Source organism: Trichoplusia ni, chromosome 23 (assembly GCF_003590095.1).
Source record: "Trichoplusia ni isolate ovarian cell line Hi5 chromosome 23, tn1, whole genome shotgun sequence".
Taxonomy (NCBI): domain Eukaryota; kingdom Metazoa; phylum Arthropoda; class Insecta; order Lepidoptera; family Noctuidae; genus Trichoplusia; species Trichoplusia ni.
Genome location: NC_039500.1, coordinates 340240 through 348215, shown reverse-complemented (window position 1 = coordinate 348215; position 7976 = coordinate 340240). Strand labels below are relative to the sequence as shown.

General features: G+C 43.9%; 1 pseudogene; it reads right to left on the bottom strand.

The window, feature by feature from the left end:
- Positions 1-3996: 3996 nt before the first annotated feature.
- LOC113504988 lies at positions 3997-7976 on the bottom strand (annotated as a pseudogene).

Here is a 7976-nt window from a genome sequence, read left to right as displayed (position 1 = left end):
GATATGAAATTTAAAGCTGCGGAAATAAATATTCCATTATTTATATCCCGTGTAGCTAAAGAAGTTACTGACAGCGACATTGCTGACTACATTCTGTCAAAGACTCAAACTGCAGTAACAATAAAGAAAATTATAATGCAAAAGGAAAGAAATTATAATGCATTTAAAATCTTTGTACCACACCACAAGCTCGCAATGTTTTTAGATGATAGTCTGTGGCCAGAAGGTGTGTCTTTTAGGCGCTTTGTTTACTTTAATAAAACTAAGAAGGCCGAAAACAATGTTGTGAATAGTGATGTGATACAAAACAATTAATAATGGGTATACAAACAAATACAACTGCAACAACTACTTTATTTAAATTTGTCAGTTTTAACTGTAAGTCGATAAAAAGATCAATTGATTGTGTCAGAAAATTGTGTCAGTCGGCGGATATCATAGCCTTACAAGAGACCTGGCTACTTCCCTATGACATACCGATACTGGGCACTGTTGACCAGGAGTTCGCATACACGGGCACGTCAGCAGTGGATATTTCAAACGGTGTTTTGAAAGGAAGACCTTACGGTGGCGTGGCAATACTGTGGCGTAAAAGTGTGTTCAAAGAGGTGACTGTTATCGAGTGCAATAATCCGCGTATCAGTGCAATAAAAGTGTCTATGAAAGACCGCGCATTTCTTGTGTTTAGTGTTTACATGCCGACAAATGGAATAGACAATTTGGAGGAGTTTACGACATGTTTTGGCGAGGTATGTGCGATAGTTGATCATTACGCTATAGAATCTATTTACGTACTAGGAGATTTTAATGCTCATCCGGGAGAACTGTTCGGTAACGAGCTAATTAATTTATGTATGGACCAACAATGGTCCTGTGTGGATATAGATGTGTTAGGAAGTGTATTAAGTAATTATACATTTATAAGCGAGGCTCACGGGTGTGTGAGGTGGCTCGATCACTGTGTTACTAGTCATTCTGCCAAACAAACTATTAAGAATGTATTTATTAATTATGACACGTTTTGGTCTGATCATTTGCCCCTAGTCATTGAGTGTGAATTAAGTGCAATTATATGTAAAAATAGTAATTATAATAAAAATATAAAAAATAAAGCTGTTTGGGGCTATAGAACTAAAGAACAAATAAAAAGCTATACCAAATTGTGCAATAGTAAACTGAAATTAATAGATTTTCCTGTTGAATTAAGAGAATGTAGTTATGATATTTGTAATTGTAAGGAACATAGAAATTGTCTAGATAAACTATATAAGGATATAATAATAACATTAACAGACTCAGCCATTAACACTTGTGAAACTAAATCTCACTCGCGTAAGAAAAAACATGTAATAGGATGGAATAAGCATGTATGTGAAGCTCACAGGGAAGCTAGGAGTAAATTTTTATACTGGGTTTCTCAGGATAGGCCACAATCCGGTACTATATATGAAGAAATGTGTGAAAGTCGCAAATTATTTAAAAATAGATTAAAGTGGTGTCACAATAACAAAGAACAGATAAAAATGGAAATTATTTCGGAATGTCGTGCTTCTAAAAACTTTAGTGATTTTTGGAAAGCAACCAACAGTTTAAATCATAAGACTGGCCTTCCAGTGAGCGTGGGAAGTGCGAGTGATAGCAGAGATATAGCTGAACTGTTTAGAGAACATTTTACCACTAAGTCTCCACTGGGTTCTTCGTCTGCAGATCCTGGGTCCACCATGACCGGTGAATTGTATAGGGTGTCTGCTAAACAAGTTCGACAAATTGTGAGTAGCATGTCTAGGGGCAAGTCACCGGGTCATGATGGACTCAGTATCGAGCATCTAAAATACGCTGGTGTTCATTTACCGCGTGTGCTGGCAATGTTCTTTACCTTATGTCTGAATCACTCGTACTTGCCTATAGACCTTATGAAAACCATCGTAGTACCAATAGTTAAAAATAAAACTGGAGATTTGTCTGATAAGAACAATTACCGACCGATTTCCTTGGCTACAATTGTGGCCAAGGTGTTGGACAGTGTGCTCGACTCAGAACTTGATAAAAATATTAATATTCATGATGCTCAGTTTGGTTTTCGCGCGGGACTTTCCACTGAAAGCGCAATTCTGAGTCTGAAGCACACTGTCCAATACTACACGGAAAGAAGTACACCTGTGTATGCATGCTTTCTTGACCTCTCCAAGGCATTTGACCTTGTGTCGTATGACTTGTTATGGGAGAAACTCAAGAAAACCCGCGTGCCTACACAGGTACAACGGATTTTTCATTTCTGGTACCAAAACCAGAATAATTATGTAAGGTGGGCAAATGCCTTCTCGGACACGTACAGGTTGGAGTGCGGGGTGAGACAAGGTGGTTTGAGTTCTCCTAGGCTCTTCAACTTGTACGTGAATGAGCTTATAGTTGGGCTCAGCAGCACACGAGTGGGATGCTGGATTGACAACATTTGTATGAACAACTTTAGTTACGCAGACGACATGGTGCTGCTGACCCCAACTGTAAGTGCAATGAGGCAGTTGCTTGCAATATGTGAAACATATAGCATTCAGCATGGATTGATGTACAATGCTAAGAAGAGCGAGTACATGGTTTTCAAGGCCCCCGGTAAATGTACATTGAATGTGCCCGCAATAAAGCTAAATGGCATTGAACTAAAGCGGGTAGAAAAGTTTAAATATCTTGGACATTACGTTACAGAGGACCTTGAGGACCAGGTTGACATAGAACGGGAACGTAGGGCATTGGCGGTTAGAAGTAATATGCTGGCCCGCAGGTTTGTGCGTTGTAGTAAACAAGTTAAAGTCACTCTATTTAAAGCCTACTGTCAGACTTTCTACACGTGCAGCCTGTGGTTCAGATATACGCAGAGGACGCTCAATGCCTTACGTGTCCAATATAACAACGGGTTTAGGATGTTGTTGGGGTTGCCCCGTTTTTGCAGTGCCTCCGGTATGTTTGCGGAAGCCAGGGTAGACGGCTTCCACGCGGTAATACGCAAGCGGCTCGTATCACTACTGAGCAGGGTCAGGAGCAGCACCAACAGCATCCTGCAGGTTATTGCGGAAAAGCAGGACTCAGACATCCTGAAAGCATTTATACGCGCACAAATTTTACTATAAATCTTATTATTTTGTAATTATGTATGGACATTGTTCTGAAATAAAGATTATTATTATTATTATTATTAAGTTACTTAGTCAAGTCCTAGCTTTGTATGATTTTTATTAAGTACCAGAGTAATGTATATCGTCATTAATGTGCGTTTTAACGGAAGCCTATTCAGAAGACATTGCGGTCAGCCAACGTCTTGCGGTCTGGGTGGCTTTCTTTCAAACAATGTCGGTTATATGAGCTCCTCTTAAGCTCATCTTACTAATTGAGATGTTAAACTAAGAAAAGAAAAGACAAAAACAGGAAAAGGAGGGTGTTCCAGGAAACCCGTGGCCTGGTACAGGCACCTACGTTTCATATCGATTAATGTAGCTTGTGCCCGTATGATATGCAAAATACGTTTTATCGCTAAGTAATAAATTAATGACATGACGTACAGTTCAATTTGCGATTATCTATAAAGCAACGAAGTTGGATAATAAACAAAGTTAATTATCTGTAGATGGAAACGATGTTAAATGTGGCCGGTACCACGATTAATAAGTGCTTGTATTTCGTGCAGATACGAAGCGCCTAACCTTAAAGATAGCTCCGAAATGTTTTAATACCAAGGCACTGTTTCAAATTATATCACGCAAAAAACTGAGTGCAAGCAATAAGGCAGTACATAGTTTTGATTAAATCGGAACAAACGAGCCTACAAGTTTGCGCAGTTAGTCGTCAATTACTCGGCGAGCCGGCAACAGCTCGGATGCGACGCGACGGAGGAAGACAACAGCTAAAACTAATGCGAACTAGAGGCGTCGACTAGCGACTTGTAATTACTGCCTGCAAAATTAATGCACTGAAACTGGGATGAAATGAAACCGGCGCATGAAGTTAGTCGCGCACGGCGGCGGCGCTCGCTTGTCGATGTCTCGGCTTAAACTTGGAATTCGATGCCCCGGTTACTGCATCGCGTTATTTATCAAACGCGGACTATATACGCCCTGTCGCAGTAATACTTCACGTCTAACTCATATAACTACTTGTATGCAAATAGAAGCAACCGCGTAGCTACGAGTACATCCTCGGCATGATGCGGCAAACGAAAGACATGCAGATTTATAAGGTTATTAACAGGACCGAGTTCAAAGGAATTGTAGGTATTATTTATAACGTACCATAACGTAATTGAAATGTTTATCGCTTTTGGATTTCTTATGTTTCTTTTAATGATATCGTTTTATATTTGAATGTGCAATTAGTGTAGAGTCATTTAAAAGCATATTTTTTTAGTTTTATCGCAAAATCAAGAAGCAAAATTATAGTAACTGTTAACCTACTTGTAACTAGGTAGCGCTGCAGAGTAAAGCTAGTATTTTGTCTTCAAACGATTTTATTATCAATGAATTTCTTTAGATGTAGTGAAAATTAGTGAAAATGTCGTAAACTCGTTCGTCTCGCTATTTGTGTAACAATAAAGTATGAACTGGCTAAAAGCCAAAGTCACTCAATCTGAGCTATGAGCTTGTAGGTACGTGACTATTACACGATAGTCATATCACGCTATTGTGTTGAACACGGATACATCACTCGCTAAGTATGTTCAAATTTACTGTTGGTACCTAAGCTTATCAAATCTTAACACTTCAAAACAGAGGAGGTAGTAGGTACACAAATATAAACAGGGTAAATCAAAGGGTATGATAAATAAGAGGTTAAGAGACAAACCTTTGTGGGAATCCGCGATCGCAGACGGTGCACTTAAAGGGTCGCTCCTTGGTGTGGCTCCGGTAATGTATCTCCAGGGCGGAGTTGCAGGCGAACGTCTTGTAGCAGAGGTTACAGTCGTGTTGCCGCGCACTGCACACAAATAAACCCATCTTCATTGCGGTTTAGTTGGCACTTATTGTACAACACTCGTACGCACGATTACACTGATATGACTGATAGGTAGTTCTTCCATATTTATTGTTGGTTGATACTGGACGTGTATTCGAGCGCCCGGTGATAAACTTATTTGTGGGCGAGGATTATAACAAGGAAATGGAAATGCGGGCGACCGGGGCGACGAAAATATAAGATCCCGCTATCGCATACCTGCGGGAGGGAAACGCAAGTCCGAGCGGGCTGAAGGGCGATCCTCCGAGCGCCCCAAGTGCGGCGATAGGCGTGGCGGCGTGGCAGCGGCGAGTGCAGCGGCAGCCGCGGCGGGCGTCGACAGCGTCGACATGTGGGCGAAGGTGGAGGCCCGCGCGCTGCGCCCGCTCTCCCGAACCTGTCGCCGATGGGAGGGAAGCCGTTGTGGTGATGGTTTTTATTTCGCTTTCGGACGCCGAGGCGCAGACGGAGAGCGGCGAAGTTCGACGATCCTTCATGTCTAAGTCGTCGTCGAACTCCCGAATAGCGGCTCGCGCTCGTCCCGGCCGCTCTCATCGTCGGTCCCGCGGGAGTCCGCCCGTCGGTCGCCGGGAGTGGTCGGAGTAGGGAACATCGGGCGCGGAAGGGACGCTGAGCTTGATAGTCGCTGACGTCTGACCCGTTACTTAGAGATGGAAAACCCTCAATATCAATACCTCTGATTTGATCGTAAGGGACGTGGGCCGCTCGCCTGTGTGAAGTCTTATATGTTGGTGTAATATGGTAGGATCCGAAAATTTCTTATGGCAAACTGGACATTGATGTAACATTTGAACTGGCGGCTTAATGCGATGAACGCCCATATGCGTTTTCAAATTACCTTTAGTCGTAAAAGAACGGCCACACAATTACATCGAAAAGGCCTTCGCCCGTTGCGTACGGTAGTGCATTTGTAAGGCACTCTTGCAAGAGAGAACGCGGTGGCATACAATACATTCGTTAGGATCAGAGACTTTATTGTCTATATTATCGACTAACTGTTGGAGCTTGATGTTTCAGAAGTTTCGTTATTTCTATTAAACTCTCCCAAGAGTTATCATTACTGCCTGGGCGAGGCAAGAGTGAATTATAAAATACGGGATCACGTGCCAGATCTACATCAACGACGTTTTGCATAGTGTTAGGAAAAGGAGTTAAACTACCTGAGGATATACTACTGGGTGGTGACTGAGGGAAAAGAGGATACGAAGGAAAAGTACGCAGTCCCGTTGCTATTGAAATTGGCCCGGATATCGGTGAATTCTTACTTGAGAGATTTTCCGGTTGATCTGGATCGGGCTTCACATGAGGACTCTCTCTGCCGATTTGTTCTTCATTGCTATATTTCGAGTCCATGCTGCAGTCGTCGTAGGGCGATGTAGACGGGTATCGGTCTTGTTCTGGATCTTGAGTCGCGTCGTTTTCATCAAGTTCTCGCTTAGGAGACACGCGGTCTGTATCTTCAAAACTGGATTCTCGGTGACAGTCTTCGTCTTGTGGTTCAGACTTAACCTCGGGTGCTGATCGAGAAGGGCTCGGCGCGGATGGTTTACTGAGATCAGCCGGAGCATCTTGTTCCTCTCGCATTGTAAATAGTGGGTGAGGTGGTAGAGGCTTGTCTCCGAGCGGACGTGGCGGCAGTAAGTCGTGGTGCGGGGGTCTGTATAACGGCAAGCTTGGCGGGAAAGGAGCTGGCGCACCCGGAGGGAACTGAAGTGGGTGTGGTGGCATTCCAGGAATTGGTCCCGGCGACAATTGCGCTAGCAGTGGGGGATGGTATTTATCCAAATGTTCTGGCACTGGATTAGGATTCATCTTGACATGAGGAAACTTTGCTGTGTGTCTTTGGAAATGTACTTTTAAATTCCCTTTGGTTGTAAATCGTGATCCACATACATTACATTTAAATGGTCTTTCACCTGTGTGTGATCGAATGTGGATTTGCAGCGCAGAGTCGCTTCCAAATACTTTTCCGCAGTAACGGCAACGGTGTTTGAAAAAGGGTTCATTTCTTCCTCCTGATTTTCCATCGTAGGGTGACATTTTTCCCGATTTACGGAAAGCAAGTTCATCGGCAAGATTATTAGCTAGCAGACCTTGGGATGCATTGTCTAACACTTCTTGTGCTCTCTTTTGTAGCATTTCAAGCGTATTAGGTTCGTTGAGAGACGGTGGGGGTCGTTGTTTGTGATAATTGAAGACGCTAACGACGAGGAAATGGAGCTGTAAGGTGGATGGGACATCATCGGAGGAGATGAGGTCGGGAGTTTGGGAACGGTAATTGGTTCCGTCTTAGGTGTAAGATGCGAGTGGGTTGACGGCAAGCTTTGACTAGTAGGGGGAGTGGGAGCGACAGGAGTGGGCTCCCGTGGCGACGCGGCGGTGACGGCGACGGAGCGGGAGCCGCTTGCGCCGGCTCTGGTTCACTCGGTGGCGGGCTCGGGAGCTGGTCATCTTTTCGCCGCGTTAATGATAGCTGGTTTTGTAATTGGCGTATTAATTGCAGCTGAAACACTTGTTGGTGTTGGAGCGTAAATAACGTGCTTTGAAGCACGGCCAGTTCATGTAGCGCCGCTTCATTATCTGCGTTGTTTGCCATTGTTGTCGCGGCGAATTGCGCTACGGCTACTTTAGTATTTTGTAAAGCTTCGAGCGTGACATGTCCGGCCACCGGGAAGGGCAACCCGACCGGCGGCACGTCGGCTTCAGGCACTCTGCCTCGCCATCTTCGAGGCTGTTATTATTCTCCGCATCTTGTCGATGCCGTCGGACTTGTTCTAAACGTTTGTTAGGCCATCCATTTCTTCGTCGCCAGAAACGACCATTTCCTCGGATCAGAATGCATTCGTTCCTCGCCCATTTGCAATGCTTTCTCATCGCAAAAGTCGCTTGTGGTACAGAAACTCATGAAGGTTTTCGAACTGTTCCTGACAGCGCGGACACATGTGCGCTTCAGGCCGGTCTCTCGTTTCATCACA